At 41.3% G+C, this 14,602-nt stretch overlaps 1 protein-coding gene across 1 annotated transcript in view; it reads right to left on the bottom strand.

Annotated features, from left to right (window-relative positions):
- Positions 1-14,602, bottom strand: part of LOC135217580 (mitogen-activated protein kinase 14-like) — a 230,324-nt gene that overhangs the window by 16,070 nt on the left and 199,652 nt on the right. The gene's annotated exons all lie outside the window — the stretch shown is intronic.

Here is a 14,602-nt window from a genome sequence, read left to right as displayed (position 1 = left end):
CAAAGAGCTCTAGAAGCAAGTCTTCTAAGGAGAAGGCTCGCGCTCCCGCCGAGCCAATGCCTTCTCCGGCCTCCACCGCATCCACTCCGGTAACGCCGGTTGGAGTAGCGGGACCTAGCACCTTTGATCCCACTGCTTTCTCAGCAGTGGTGATGCAACAGGTGGGTGAGATGGTTGGCTCTCAAGTCTCCGCCCTAGGAACAAAGTTCGAGCAGATGTTCGCACAACTGTCGAGCACTCTGTCTCAGTCGGGCCAGTCCATCCAAGATCTCTCTAACAGAGTTAGAGAGAATGAGGACCGAGTAGCTGGGCTCTCTCAGGTCCCTCTTCCAGTCTCCCCAGTAACAAGTGCTGGTATTTTCCAGCTTCCACCATATGAGTCACTACCAGCTTTCTCCATGGAGAACCCATGGAGAGTGGCCGCTTACGCTCCGTTTAAGGATGGTATGATCTCTATCCCGGAGTGTGGAACTCGAAGGATTGAGGACTTCGAGTTTTATCCTCCGGGATTGACGCAGCCTTTCATTGGCTATGCTAGGCTGACCGTAGCGGCGCTTACTAGGGAGGACAAGATCTCCAGGGAGAACGTTCTCTACAGTAGAGATCATGCTCAACGCGAATGGGTTCACTGCCTTGAGGACTGGGAGTGTACCAACACCAAGCCAGGCTTTCAAGAGTCCTTTCACTATTTTTGCGACGGAGGAGGAGGCTTCTCTTCCGTTCGCTACAAAAATAGTAGAAACGACTCTTCAGGCAGTCCTCAAGGATGAGCCCATGCCACAGCTAAGGGAAGCAGAGTCTACTTCTCCGCTCTTCCCAGCTTTCGGAGAATTGTGGGAGAACTTGCCAGCCACGTTCATGCTTGGTAAGCTCAAACCGGACTGTCCCATGGACCAGTTCGGCGAAAAGCTCCCAAGGCTGCCTGATTCCTTGATTCAGGCAGAGTTCGACGCTCGAACTAGGTTTGGCAGGTCCCTCAATTCTCTGATTATCACAGAGATGGCTGCTCTCTCGTATGGCACGGAACCTTTGTTTAAGATTTTGGCCAAGTCCCAGCTTCAGACGGTTCAGACGGATGCTTTCGACTTCTTCCAAGCTAGGAGGAATTGCCGAAAGCACGTTCTGCAGGAGTGCACTATTAGGCACGAACCTAATAGACTCCTGGCTTCCAGCATGTGGGGAGCGGATCTCTTCCCAGAGTCCGCTGTAAATGAGGTACACCACGAGGCTGCTAGGCTCAACCAGAGCCTTAGAGCTAGGTGGGGTATCTCATCTAAGAGGAAGCAAGAATCCGTCCCCACTGCTGGTAAGAAACCAAAGAAGTCTGGTAAAAGGTTCCAGCCTTACCAGAAACACCAGCAACAGCAGCAATTCGTTCAGGCCGTCCCGGTTACCCAACAGGGACAACCTTCTACATCAAAGCAGAACCAGCCCATCCTCCTGCTGTCTCCTCAGTCACAACCTTCGACCTCCTACGCACTCTCGCCGGCCTTCAACCCTATGTATGAAGGTCAGGCCTACCCTCCCTTTAATAGACAATCGAGAGGTAGGGCGAGAGGCTACTTTCGCCAGCGTGGCGCAGGGAGGGCGACAAGGAGTAAGCAGTTCAGAGGAGGGCGTGGTGTTCAACCCGCCCATCAACAATGAGGCTCCCCAGGTAGGAGGGAGGCTGTTCCTCTTCCGTCACAGGTGGGGGTTCAGCAATTGGGCACAGAGCATAGTGTCCAAGGGATTGGGTTGGAGTTGGATCAAAGATCCCCCTCCAATCAAATCATTCCGCCAAGTACCATCAAAGGAATTGACAGATTATGCGGAGGAACTCCTTCAGAAAGGAGCTATTGCGAGAGTCAAGTATCTAAATTTCAAGGTCGCTTATTCAGCGTGCCAAAGAAAGGCTCAACAAAAAGAAGGGTAATCTTAGACTTGTCAAGGCTAAACTCTTTCATTCGTTGCGACAAGTTCAAGATGCTTACCCTCTCGCAAGTAAGGACCTTACTTCCTCGTGGAGCCGTCACATGCTCCATCGATCTTACAGACGCATACTATCATATCCCTATAGCCAGACACTTCCGCCCATTCCTAGGATTCAGGCTAGGAAACCAGACATTCTCATTCAAAGTGATGCCCTTCGGTCTGAATGTAGCCCCCAGGGTATTCACGAAAATAGCAGAAGTAGTTGTGCAGCAATTGAGAGCTCAGGGAATAATGATAGCAGCATACCTCGACGATTGGTTGATCTGGGCACCAACAGTCGAGGAATGCCTCAAAGCCACCAAAAAGGTAGTTCACTTTCTGGAACATCTGGGGTTCCAGATAAACAAAACGAAATCCAGACTTACTCCGGAGTCTCGTTTTCAGTGGCTAGGAATCCAATGGGATTTGTCTTCCCACAATCTGTCAATTCCAGTGGCCAAACGGAAAGAAATAGCAAAGTCTGTCAGACATTTTCTCAATGCAAGCAAACATCAAGGAGAAGCCAGGAAAGAATCCTAGGGTCCCTTCAGTTTGCTTCAGTGACAGATATCCTCCTGAAAGCAAGGCTAAAAGATATAAATCGAGTTTGGCGATCGAGAGCAAACGCCAAATCTCGAGACAAGTTGTCAGTAATTCCACAGATCCTTCGCAATCAACTCCGTCCATGGTCAAAAGTAAAGAACTTAGCCAAGCGGGTACCCCTTCAATATCCCCTTCCAGTGTTAACCATTCACACGGATGCCTCCCTGTCCGGGTGGGGGGGATATTCTCAGTTCAAACAGGTTCAGGGGACTTGGTCAGTTCAACTACGCCAGCTCCACATAAACGTTCTGGAAGCAATGGCAGTATTTCTTACCTTGAAGAGACTGCTTCCCCCGAAAAAGTCTCATCTAAGACTAGTTTTGGACAGTGCAGTGGTAGTTCATTGCATCAACAGAGGAGGGTCCAAATCCAAGCATGTGAACCATGTCATGATAGCCATCTTTGCCCTAGCAAACAAACACAAATGGCATCTGTCCGCCACTCACCTGGCGGGGGTAAGAAATGTGATAGCAGACGCTTTGTCCCGGTCAGTCCCTCTGGAATCAGAATGGTCCCTAGACGACGGGTCATTCCGGTGGATATGCCGGAGAGTCCCAGGTCTCCAAGTAGATCTCTTCGCCTCACAAGCGAACCACAAGCTCCCTTGCTATGTGGCCCCCAACCTGGACCCTCTGGCTTATGCACGGACGCCCTGTCGTTAGATTGGGATCAATGGAGAAAAATTTATGCTTTTCCTCCAGTGAATCTCCTCTTGAAAGTCTTGAGCAAGCTGAGGACTTTCAAGGGAATAGTAGCTCTGATTGCTCCGGACTGGCCCAAGAGCAACTGGTATCCTCTGCTTCTGGAATTGGGTCTCCGACCTCAACGGATTCCCAATCCCAAGCTGTCACAATCAGTACAAATGAGGACTGTGTTCGCTTCCTCAGGAATTCTTCAGACCCTAACTTTATGGACTTCATGAAGTTTGCGGCTAATAAAGATGCTAACATTGATCCACAAAACATCCTCTTCCTAGAATCAGATAAGAGAGAGTCAACTATTAGACAATATGACTCAGCTGTTAAAAAATTAGCATCCTTCCTGAAAGAATCAAACACTACAACCATGACAGTTAATTTAGCTATATCCTTTTTCAGATCCTTGTTTGAAAAAGGTTAGCAGCTAGCACTATTACTACTCATAAATCGGCTTTGAAGAAGATCTTTCAGTTAGGTTTCCAGATAGATCTGACTGAATCTTATTTCACGTCTATCCCTAAAGCCTGTGCTAGACTTAGACCTTCTTCAAAGGCCTACTTGCAGTTTCATGGTTCTTAAATGATGTCCACAAACTAGCATCAGATACTGACAACTCGTCTTGTACATTCATAATGCTTCTTAGAAAGACATTATTCTTATTAAGCCTAGCTTCAGGAGCTAGAATTTCAGAACTGTCGGCTCTATCCAGAGATGCGGGTCATGTGGAATTCCTCCCCTCAGGAGAAGTTCTGCTTGCTCCGGATCGTAGTTTTTTGGCTAAAAATGAGGATCCTCTTGCAAGGTGGGCCCCTTGGAAAGTCATCCCACTTCCGCAAGACCCTTCTCTCTGCCCAGTATCAACTTTAAGAGCCTTTCTATCTCGTACATCCTCAAGATCCTCAGGTTCTCTCTTCATGAGAGAAAAGGTGGTACTTTATCAGTAAAAGGTATTAGACAACAAATCCTTTACTTCATTAAACAAGCCAATCCTGATTCATTTCCAAAAGCACATGACATCAGGGGAGTAGCCACCTCAATTAATTACTTTCAACATATGAACTTTGAGGATCTTAAAAAGTATACTGGATGGAAATCTCCGACAGTCTTTAAACGTCATTATCTAAAGTCCTTGGAATCTTTAAAATTTTCTGCAGTAGCAGCGGGAAACATTGTTTCTCCTGATACTGTATAGTAGTCGTAGTATAGATCCAGGTCTCCTCTCTACCTACCTCATCCAACATGCCTCACCCTATCGCCATGCTACTCGGATATTCTAGCCTTAGCCGCTGAGATCATATTAGTGGATTGTCCCTTATTTTTTTTGCTAGGGACATCCACACTATGTACTGATAATGTACTTCAGTGTACCTACCCTTATTTTTTTTTTTTGCTAGGGTAGGACACAATGTGTTTGTATATTTTGTAAATAAGTTATCTAAGTAAATCCATTTTGTTAAAATTACACTGCATTATTGTAATTTACTATGTTTACTGTAATTTTAAGTACTTTACATTACTAACTTTCTTTTATGTCATTGTTTAAAATAAGTTAGCCTTAAGTACTTAGTTTATATGCTGTAATAACTGATTACTTATATTATATCCTTCATTTTACAACTGATTTTCATTTGTCCTTTTTTCCCCATCTTGTCTGTTTCTCTGGTACTCTTTCATAGGCCGACACGAGCTGAGCCCAGAAAAGGGATTTTGACGAAGGAAAAAAATCTTATTTCTGGGTGATTGGCTCGTGTCGCCCTATGAAACCCACCCTGTATTGATTGCCCCCCCCCGCAGGACAAGATGTTCTTAGATTAAGGATGACCGCTAGGGGCGCTGCTGTCCGTGGCGTCCTCTAGTAGTAGTAGTAGCGGCCGCATCGCCCGTTGGTATCAGCTCTCTCTTGTGGGGATTCTGATTGGAAGGTCTAATTGGTGAATGTCTCGTGGTAGTGTTCCCACTCGCCCCTATTGCCATACCGACACTTCTTTTTAAGAGTGAGCGAGTCAGTTTTACTGACATTTTCTTAATTTTGTTTTTCTCTGGTAATTTTAGATTAATTTTACCTAGAAAGAATGATATTAAGGATCCTTTCATAGGGCGACACGAGCCAATCACCCAGAAATAGATTTTTCCTTCGTCAAAATCCCTTTTTACTCGTCTTGCTTAGCCATATAAGAAAAAACGAAAAAACAATAATGTTGTTGGAAAAAAAATCATAACTCATCAAAATTTGCATACCCCTGTATGCAAAAGTTATGAAAATAGGAAAACTCATTTTATTTTTACATTTTTAAAAACTTCTTTGTTCACCATAAATACACTGTGAGCCATTTCATTGGAAACCCAAAAATAAATTTTTTATGAGTTTTTTATCGATTGGCAACTTTATCATACCACACATTTACAGTTCTTCCCTCTGTTCCCAATGTAAATGGTTCATAGATTATTGTCAAATAATTACTACAAATACTTACATCCTTGTAATCTTAGGAACTTCGTACTCCACTTCACTATCACTATCACTAGATGACATTTTCATGATGTAAAACCACTAAAATATTGGCAAAAATAAAAGAGAAATCACTTTGTTCCTCCACGCGGGTGTCAGTCGTTTAATACTACGTACCGTGCTGGTGCACTATGCGGGCTGTGGTTGGTCGAGTGCAAAACTATAAACATGGCTGGATGAAAGAGAGCTGATCACTGGCTCACGCACCATGGCCATGTTCGCCCTTTACTTCCCAGAGGGAGAACATGAAACCAAGAAATACACATGAAAACCTGTGGACTACCACCCCCTTTGTTCAATGGCTTTAAGAGTTGATATTGCTTGGCCAGTATGTGGAAATCATAGAAAATGGATTTCTCTACGTATAATTTTCTAGGACTAACTCAAAATCGTTGATTTTGGCGATGTCGCCCCTTTACCTCCAGACACCTCAAACACAATGTAACAGTCCAGATTATTGCATATAGGGAAGGCAAAAAGAACTATTATATCTGTTCAAGCAATAAACCATGTCAGCCACTCTCACTCCCCTTGCTGGAGAGAGGAGTAGAAGCTACTGAGAGGCAGTTTTCTATTTTGCCTTTTAACATAAAAAGTGCTGTAACAGTATGGCTGCCAAACTCACCTGCATCAAGCCAGTTCCAGCATATGATGTGTTGAGCACCCACCACTGGACCTAAAGAAAGTGTCTAGGGACCTGTGGGCAATATCCTTTAGGTAGCAGAAAGTGAAGGTGGTTTGACAAAGCCAGGAACCAGCATTCAAAATTATATGAACAGATAAGTTCTTAAATGCCAGGAAGGAACTTATTGCTCTGATGTCATGTGTTCTTGCATGCCCAGTATTAGTGACAACTTGACAATGAGGCATAGGCTTTCCTAATCACCTCATGTAGCCAAAATGAAATGGTATTCTTGGACACTTCTTTCTAGGCTTGGCCCATGCTAACAAAAAGCCTACAACACCTAGGTCTTAGGTGGTGAGTCTCTTTTAGATAACAACACACTGACCTGATAAACAAAGCATTAACTCTTGAGGATTGTTGTTAACAAATTCCTTAAGGGAAGGGATGGAAAATGGAGCAAATCAGTCACTGTGAACGATTTTGAGCCTTAACTACAAATTCCAGGACAAATTCAAAAGCTACGGACCCCGATAATCTAGACCGAAGAGCTCTCCAACTCTTTGAGGAAGCCTAAGCCAGAAGGAAAACTCTCTTCAAAGTCAGTTACCTGTTTGATGATTGACGCACAGGCTTGAATGGAGCTCCCTAGGTGAAGAAGACTGCTCATAGCTTTTGAACAATATAGAGATTTCCCTGGATGAAGTTATGTCCATGTCTTTCAGACAAAGAATTAATCCTAAGGCAGCCCTGTAGCCCTTGACAGGAAAAACAGAAAGATGTTTCTCTGTTCTGAGAAAGATTAGAAAGTCTACTATCAGGGGAACAAGTTCCGAGTGGAGAGAAACCCCTTTGATGACACTAAGCACAGTAGATGGCCCAGTTGCCCTGGTAGAGCACAGCTGATGAAGATCTCCTGAGGTAGCTGTACATCTGAGTTGCTGCCCCATGAGAAAAACCTCTCACTCATAAGATACTGGACAGTCTTCAGCTGTGAAGAGCTAGGGACCCTATCGATACAAGTGGTTGAAAGAGAAGGTTGTGCTAAGGGAGAATCTCTCTTGGCATGGCTGAGAGAAGAGATATAAGATTCGGGAACTACTCCACTTGGGGCCACAAAGGAGCTACTAGGGTCATCCTGAGATTCTTGGTACCCATCTGTCTGTTTAGGATAAGCCGGATCAGGCAGAACAGAGGGAAGGCATAAACTTCTAGGTTGTCCCAAGGATGCTGAAGGGCATCCTCTGCCACAGCAAACAGATCTGGGACCACCAAACAGTAGACCTCTGGCTTTCTGCTGAACCACGTAGCGAAGAGATTTTACGTGGGTCTTCCTCATTGGTGGTATAACCTGTCCACTATGTCCCCAGAACTTAAGGGGGCCAGCCGGTACCCCTATATATGGAGGTATAGAGCGAATAACACATAGTCATACTAAAATTCAAGGAGCATCGTATGGCAACGGAGAATGCGTATACAAAATATTTTGTAAAAATTCCTCTTACATTCGTAGTTACAGGGTAATTAGTAAACTTAACTCAATAAGTCAAAAACTCTGATCCATACAAGAAAATGCAACATTTCCTCTGCTATCGTAAATTTTGATAATTATTGTCAAACAAATTGTGAGCAATGGCATCTGTAGAGATTCCATTAGTTGCAGGAGGGAAGCTCCTCAGCTTACCACCCTTCAGTACGAGCACAAACATGATAGAGGGTACACATTCGAGTTTCACCTTTGACATTCGCTGGAGAGAGAAACTTGCTTGCTTACTTGCTTGCTTGTATGGTGTTTTTACGTTGCATGGAACCAGTAGTTATTCAGCAACGGGACCAACGGCTTTACGTGACTTCCAAACCACGTCGAGAGTGAACTTCTATCACTAGAAATACACATCTTTCACTCCTCAATGGAATGGCCAAGAATGGAACTCGCGACCACCGAGGTGGAACACCAACAACATACCAACCACGCCACTGAGACGCTGAGAGAGAGATGCGTAGGAAGGAGTGCCCTGTCTCGCCGGATGCAGTGCCCCAGGCTATGATCTATGAGCAAAAGGATCTTCATTTATGATTAAATTATTATAAATAAAATGATTTATTAACATTGTCTTTGTAACAATACAAAGAAAATCTTTAATGCCCTTATCTCAAAACTATAGTTACTAACCTTCAAGTTCTATCTTCTCCCTTAGTTTTAAAGCTATAACATTGAAATTTGATATATAACTTGGAAAGACATTACAGAACAATCAAATGAAGCCCTTTTTTCAATTTTTTTCCCTGATTTATAGGGTTTATTTTTTTATCATAATGAAAAAATTCATATGTAGCAAAAAAATGACTCTTAGAAAAAAAAACTCTTCAATTGATTGGAGGTCTACATCAGGTCTATATATGGTAGTAATCCCAGGTCTTAATATTATATTAAGTATCAAGGGAGGAGATAGAATTTGAAAAATAGTTTTTTTCGGGATAAATCGCCCAGGCGTCACAAAACCGAAGGTCAGAGGAGAAAATCATATGCAGTTTGAAGATGTCCCAAGTCACTAAATGGTATGAATTTCAAAGTCATGTCCTTATAAACATCCCTTTCCCTAGATGAATCACGTCCATAAACGTAGGAATGCGGCCATGCACCAGTTTCTGTCTGAGAAGTCATATATGTGTCATGTGAAGACGAACAATATACATGATCCCCTTCAGGGGAAAGAGAAGCAGAAGCACAATCCCTCCACCTCCACGAGTCATGACCACCAACTTGGAAAGAAGAACGCATAGGCTCTCCTAGGAGAACAAGTCAAGGAATGTCTTGGTCTCTTGGGAACTGGAGAAAGATGGTCACTCTCAGCACCACAAAAAGTTCTACAAGTACGTCAGAGAGTAGGAAAAGTCTGTCACCCACTTCATGGCCGCGACCCATAACATGTCCACGAACGTAACCATTTGGCAAGATCTGATAAGTAAGAAGTGCACGGACGTAACACATGCACGACTTGACTATCAGAATTGAGAACATCCTGGAGGCCTCTGAGCAACTGGATTTCAACTTGGGAGTCCATCACCTTTAACTTCATGACCGGAGCCTTGTCATCTTTCCACTGAACTTGTATGGGTTGAGGAGACAAAGTATGGATGACTGAAGACTTACAAGATGTTGAAGGGCAATGATCATCCTCCACAGGAATACGAACGCAAGAGAGAACCACATCCACTCGTGCGAAGGGGTGACACATGTCCATGAGAGGAAGAAGACGACACAGCTATCAGGCTCCCAGAAGATAGAGTGACAAAGTCCTCAATCCTCCATCATTTAACTCAAGACTGAGGAGGGGGAGACAAAGATAAAGATAATGATGATGACAAAGAGGATGTAGAAGAAGATGGCGACCTACACTGTTTCCAATCTTAGGGGTACTACTGTACCTCTCCCGAGTAAGAGTCCAGTTTGTCCTTATAGCCTGAACGAAAACACCCGATGGATTGGCAACCGCAAATGACAACGTCATGGTGGTAGCCAGCTGTGACATCATAGCAGCAGGCGGAGTAAGTGACGTCACAGGTAGAGAGATTTATCCTAATGTTAAGAATGAAGGTTTGTTGTGCAAAAGCTATTTCATATTTACCCCGTTACAACCTCGCTGCTAAACATATAAATGTTTTCTTTGTACATTCATATTAATTTGCTTTTATTTGCATTTATTATTACTAGAACACAACTGGAAAATAATATCCAAGCAAAAATGAAAATAGTCATCTTATAGCTGCTAATGAGATATTAAGCCCATGTTCCTAACTTTAATTAAACATTACATATTGTACTGAAGTTAAACTATAATACATGGCGCATTGATAAATTTGCTCATTACATTTTAAAATAGTTATTATCTTTTATGTACAGTGGTACCTCAGGATATGAAATTATAATCCGTTCTGAGGCGGCCTTCGTAACCTGAGCTTTTCGTATCTTGAACCGCATTTTACTTGTAAATTGCCTAATTCGTTCCAAGCCCTACAAAAACACCCCAGTAAATTTTATAATAAAGCTAAATTGACCAATAAACAATGAAATACTACAACAATTTGGACCATTCAATAGCTAACTTTATACCTACTACTAACATGTACTACATAGTACCTGTAAATAAAGTGTATTAGTGTACATGGTATACAAGAAATACTGTACGTATATACGTACGTATGTAGTAAAATGTGGAACCTTACCTTTCGAGTGAGGCTTGACCTTAATACTTAACTTTACAAAAAACTTGAAATTAAATTTCCTTTTTTTTTCCTTTTTTGATTTTTACATTTTTTTTAACTTTATATATATATAGTATATATATATATGTATATATATATATATATATATATATATATTTTCAAAATTTCAATTTCTTTACCACTTTCAACTTTGTTTTTTTCGTAATATCACTTGGATCTTCCTGTACGTATGTAGTAAAATGTGGACACTTACCTTTTGAGTGAGGCTATCTCCGAAAGTGGCGACAGAGGAGGACAAAACGGCAGAAAACTTCTTATAGTTTGTGCACTTAACTTTACGAAACACATTAAAAAATGTCAGGAAACATAAACTAAACTTTACGAAACACATTAACAAAACTGTAACACTTAACTTTACAAAAAACTTAAATTTTTTTTTTTTTTTGTCTTTTTTTCATTTTTACATTTTTTTTACTTTTTTATACTTTTTTATTTTTTTTTTATTTCTTCACCACTTTCAACTTTGTTTTTTTGTAGTATCAATTGGATCTTCCTTTTTGCTTACTCCTACTAAAGGCCTCTTTAAAAAATAACTATCCAAGGAAGATTGCTTCTGCCTGCTTTTGACAATGTTCCTGAAGCGACTCAGGCAAACGTCATCGAACTGCGCAAGCATACGACCTGTGTAAGCCTTTTTGGGGTGTCTTTTCTACAAATGATTGCACCTTATGAAAAGCAGCTAGAGCATCCTTAATTTCTGCTGTTGTCATAGGGTCGTCGTCCTCCTCCTCGCTGCTGCTAAAGAACTCTTCTTGAACGACGTTATGTTGCATGGCCTCCAACTCCTTCAGGTCATCCGTCGTAAGCTCCTCTTGGTGCTCCTCGAGAAGGTCATTGATGTCGTCCTCGTCAATGACCAGCCCCATGGACTTGCAGAGTGCAACGATCTCGTCAAGATCTGGTTGCGAAACAGTTTCAGGATCGTCAACTGTTTCTGAATCTGCACCAGCTTCGCCCATGTCGAATCCCTCGAAGTCTCTGGCAGATATGGCATCAGGCCAGAGTTTCCTCTACAAAGAATTTAAGGTTCGCCTCGAAACCTCCTCCAAAGCTTGATCAATGATTCAGATGCATATTACAATATCGAAATGCTCCTTCCAAAATTCACGCAAGATGAGGTTTGTGGTATCGGTGATGTCGAAACATCTCTTGAAAAGATGTTTCGTATACAGCTTCTTGAAGTTCGATATCACTTGCTGGTCCATGGGCTGGAGGAGAGGGGTGGTGTTAGGCAGAAGATAAAGAACCTTGATGAAAGAATACTCCGCTAGGATATCTTCCTCGAAGCCAGAGGGTGAGCAGAGGCATTGTCCAACAACAGCAGACATTTCAGAGGGAGGCGCTTCTCTTCCAAGAATTTCTTCACTGTTGGGCCGAAACACAGATTTACCCACTCAGTGAACAAAAGTCTCGTTACCCAGGCTTTCGCATTAGCCCTCCACATAATTGGAAGCTTCTCCTTTAGCACTTTGTGGGCCTTGAAGGCTCGAGGAGTCTCGGAATGATGCATAAGTAGGGGCTTCATCTTGCAATCCCCACTGGCGTTTGAACAAAGTGTGAGCGTAAGCCTGTCTTTCATAGGCTTATGCCTGGGTAGCTTCTCTTCCTTTGTGATGTAGATACATCCGATGAGGCATTTTTTTCCAAAACATGCCAGTCTCATCACAGTTGAAGACTTGCTGAGAACTGTAGCCTTCCTTAATCGTCATCTCGTCGAACGTCTTAACCCTCTTACGCCGATTGGACGTATTAAACGTCGAGTCAAAATGTCTCCCGTATGCCGATTGGACGTATCATACGTCGGCTCAAAAAGTTTTTTAAACAAAAATTCGCGAAAAAATACTTATAGGCCTACCAGCCGAAAACTTTTGTATCACGCGCCTTGGGGGATGCTGGGAGTTCACGGATCAAGGCGTTGTTTTGTTTACAATCGCTACGCAGGCGCGCAAGCGCGAATTTCTTTCTTATCGCACTAAAAAGTATCAGTGACACATCTCGGAAATTATTTCGTCACTTTGACATAATTATTGCACCATTTTAAATTATCCTTTACATGAAGTATTATATATGAAAATGTGCGCAATTTCATGCACAATACAACTAAAAAATACTCATGATTGTAGCTTTTATCAGTTTTGAAATATTTTCATATAAATAACGATAAGTGCAAAAATTTCAACCTTCGGTCAACTTTGACTCTACAGAAATGGTCGAGAAACGCAATTGTAAGCTAAAACTCTTACATTATAGTAATATTCAATCATTTGCCTTCATTTTGGAACAAATTGGACGTCTCTAGCACAATATTTCGATTTATGGTGAATTTATGAAAAAACTTTTTCCTTACGTTCGTGCGATAACTCTTCCGATAAATTTTTTCGTGCGATGTCCTAATGTTTACACCCTTTTAAATTTGCCGTTACATAAAGTTTTATATATGGAAATGTGCGCAATTTCCTGCACAACACAACAAAAAACAACCCATGGTTGTAGCTTTTATCAGTTTTGAAATATTTTCATATAAATAACGTTAAGTGCAAAAATTTCAACTTTCGGTCAACTTTGACTCTACCGGAATGGTCGAAAAACGCAATTGTAAGCTAAAACTCTTATATTCTAGTAATATTCAATCATTTACTTCATTTTGCAACGACTTGGAAGTCTCTAGCACAATATTTCGATTTATGGTGAATTTATGAAAAAAAAAAAAACATTACGTTCGCGCGGGGGGTAACTTCCGAAAAAATCAGAATTTTTTTGTGCGATTGTCGAAATGTTTGCACCATTTAAAATTAGCTGTTACATAAAGTTTTATATATGAAAATGTGCGTAATTTCATGTAGAATACAACTAAAAATGATTGAAGGTTGTAGCTTTTCTCTTTTTTCGAAATATTTGCATATAAATCACGATAAATAGAAAAAAACCACGTTCGGTCAAATTTGACTCTACCGAAATAGCTGAAAAACGCAATTGTAAGCTAAAACTCTTACGGCCTAGTAATATTCTGTCATTTTTCTTCATTTTGAAACAAATTTGAAGTCTCTAAAACAATATTGTGATTTATGGTGAATTTTTGAAAAATATATTTACCTTCACTCCGCGCGCCGATTCGCGGCCGCAAGTCTCCGAAATACGTACATGGCATTATCCTAATATTTGCTCCTTTTCATATTAGCCTTTTTTTAGAGTTTCATATATCAAAATGTGCGCAAATTCATGAAGAATACAATAAAAAATAACTGAAGGTTGTAGCTTTTTCCATCTTCGAAATATGTCCATATAAAAAAAATATATATATTAAAATTTCGACATTCGGTCAAATTTAACTCGTCCGAAATGGTCAAAATCTGCAATTCTAATCTAAAAACTCTTACAGTATCGTAATATTCAATCATTTGTCTTAATTTTGAAACAAATTGGAAGTCTCTAGAACATTATTTAGAATTACGGTGAATTTTTGAAAATAAAATTTTTTTACGTCCGCTCGTTACGAATTCGTACATCATTTTGTGATAATATTTTTCCGGTGTTGCTTTTATTGTTTTACAATGTATTATATATCAAAATGATCGCAATTTAGTGTACAATACAACGCAAAAAAAAGTAACTGGTTAGCTTTGACCGTTTTCTGCACAGCGTGATTTGAATACAATTATGTATGAATTTTTTTTTTTTCGCCTACCATATATCGCATTATTTACATATGATAATGATATTATTTTTCATTTCTGATGGTTGCATTCTAAACTTCAGGCAATGACAAAAAAAGGAGCCAAAAATGAACTCTTAATCTTCAAAAGTACGCGCGCTGTAATTTTTTGAAAAATTATTTTTTCCACTTCCGCGCTCACTCCAAACCAGGCCCGGCATACGGGAGAGGTTTGATTTTTAGGGCTCCGGCGTAAGAGGGTTAATAAAGGATTCGGC

The sequence above is a fragment of the Macrobrachium nipponense genome, chromosome 7 (assembly GCF_015104395.2).
Source record: "Macrobrachium nipponense isolate FS-2020 chromosome 7, ASM1510439v2, whole genome shotgun sequence".
NCBI lineage: Eukaryota > Metazoa > Arthropoda > Malacostraca > Decapoda > Palaemonidae > Macrobrachium > Macrobrachium nipponense.
The sequence above is the reverse complement of the archived record's forward strand: the minus strand, read 5'-3'. Positions and strand labels throughout refer to the sequence as shown.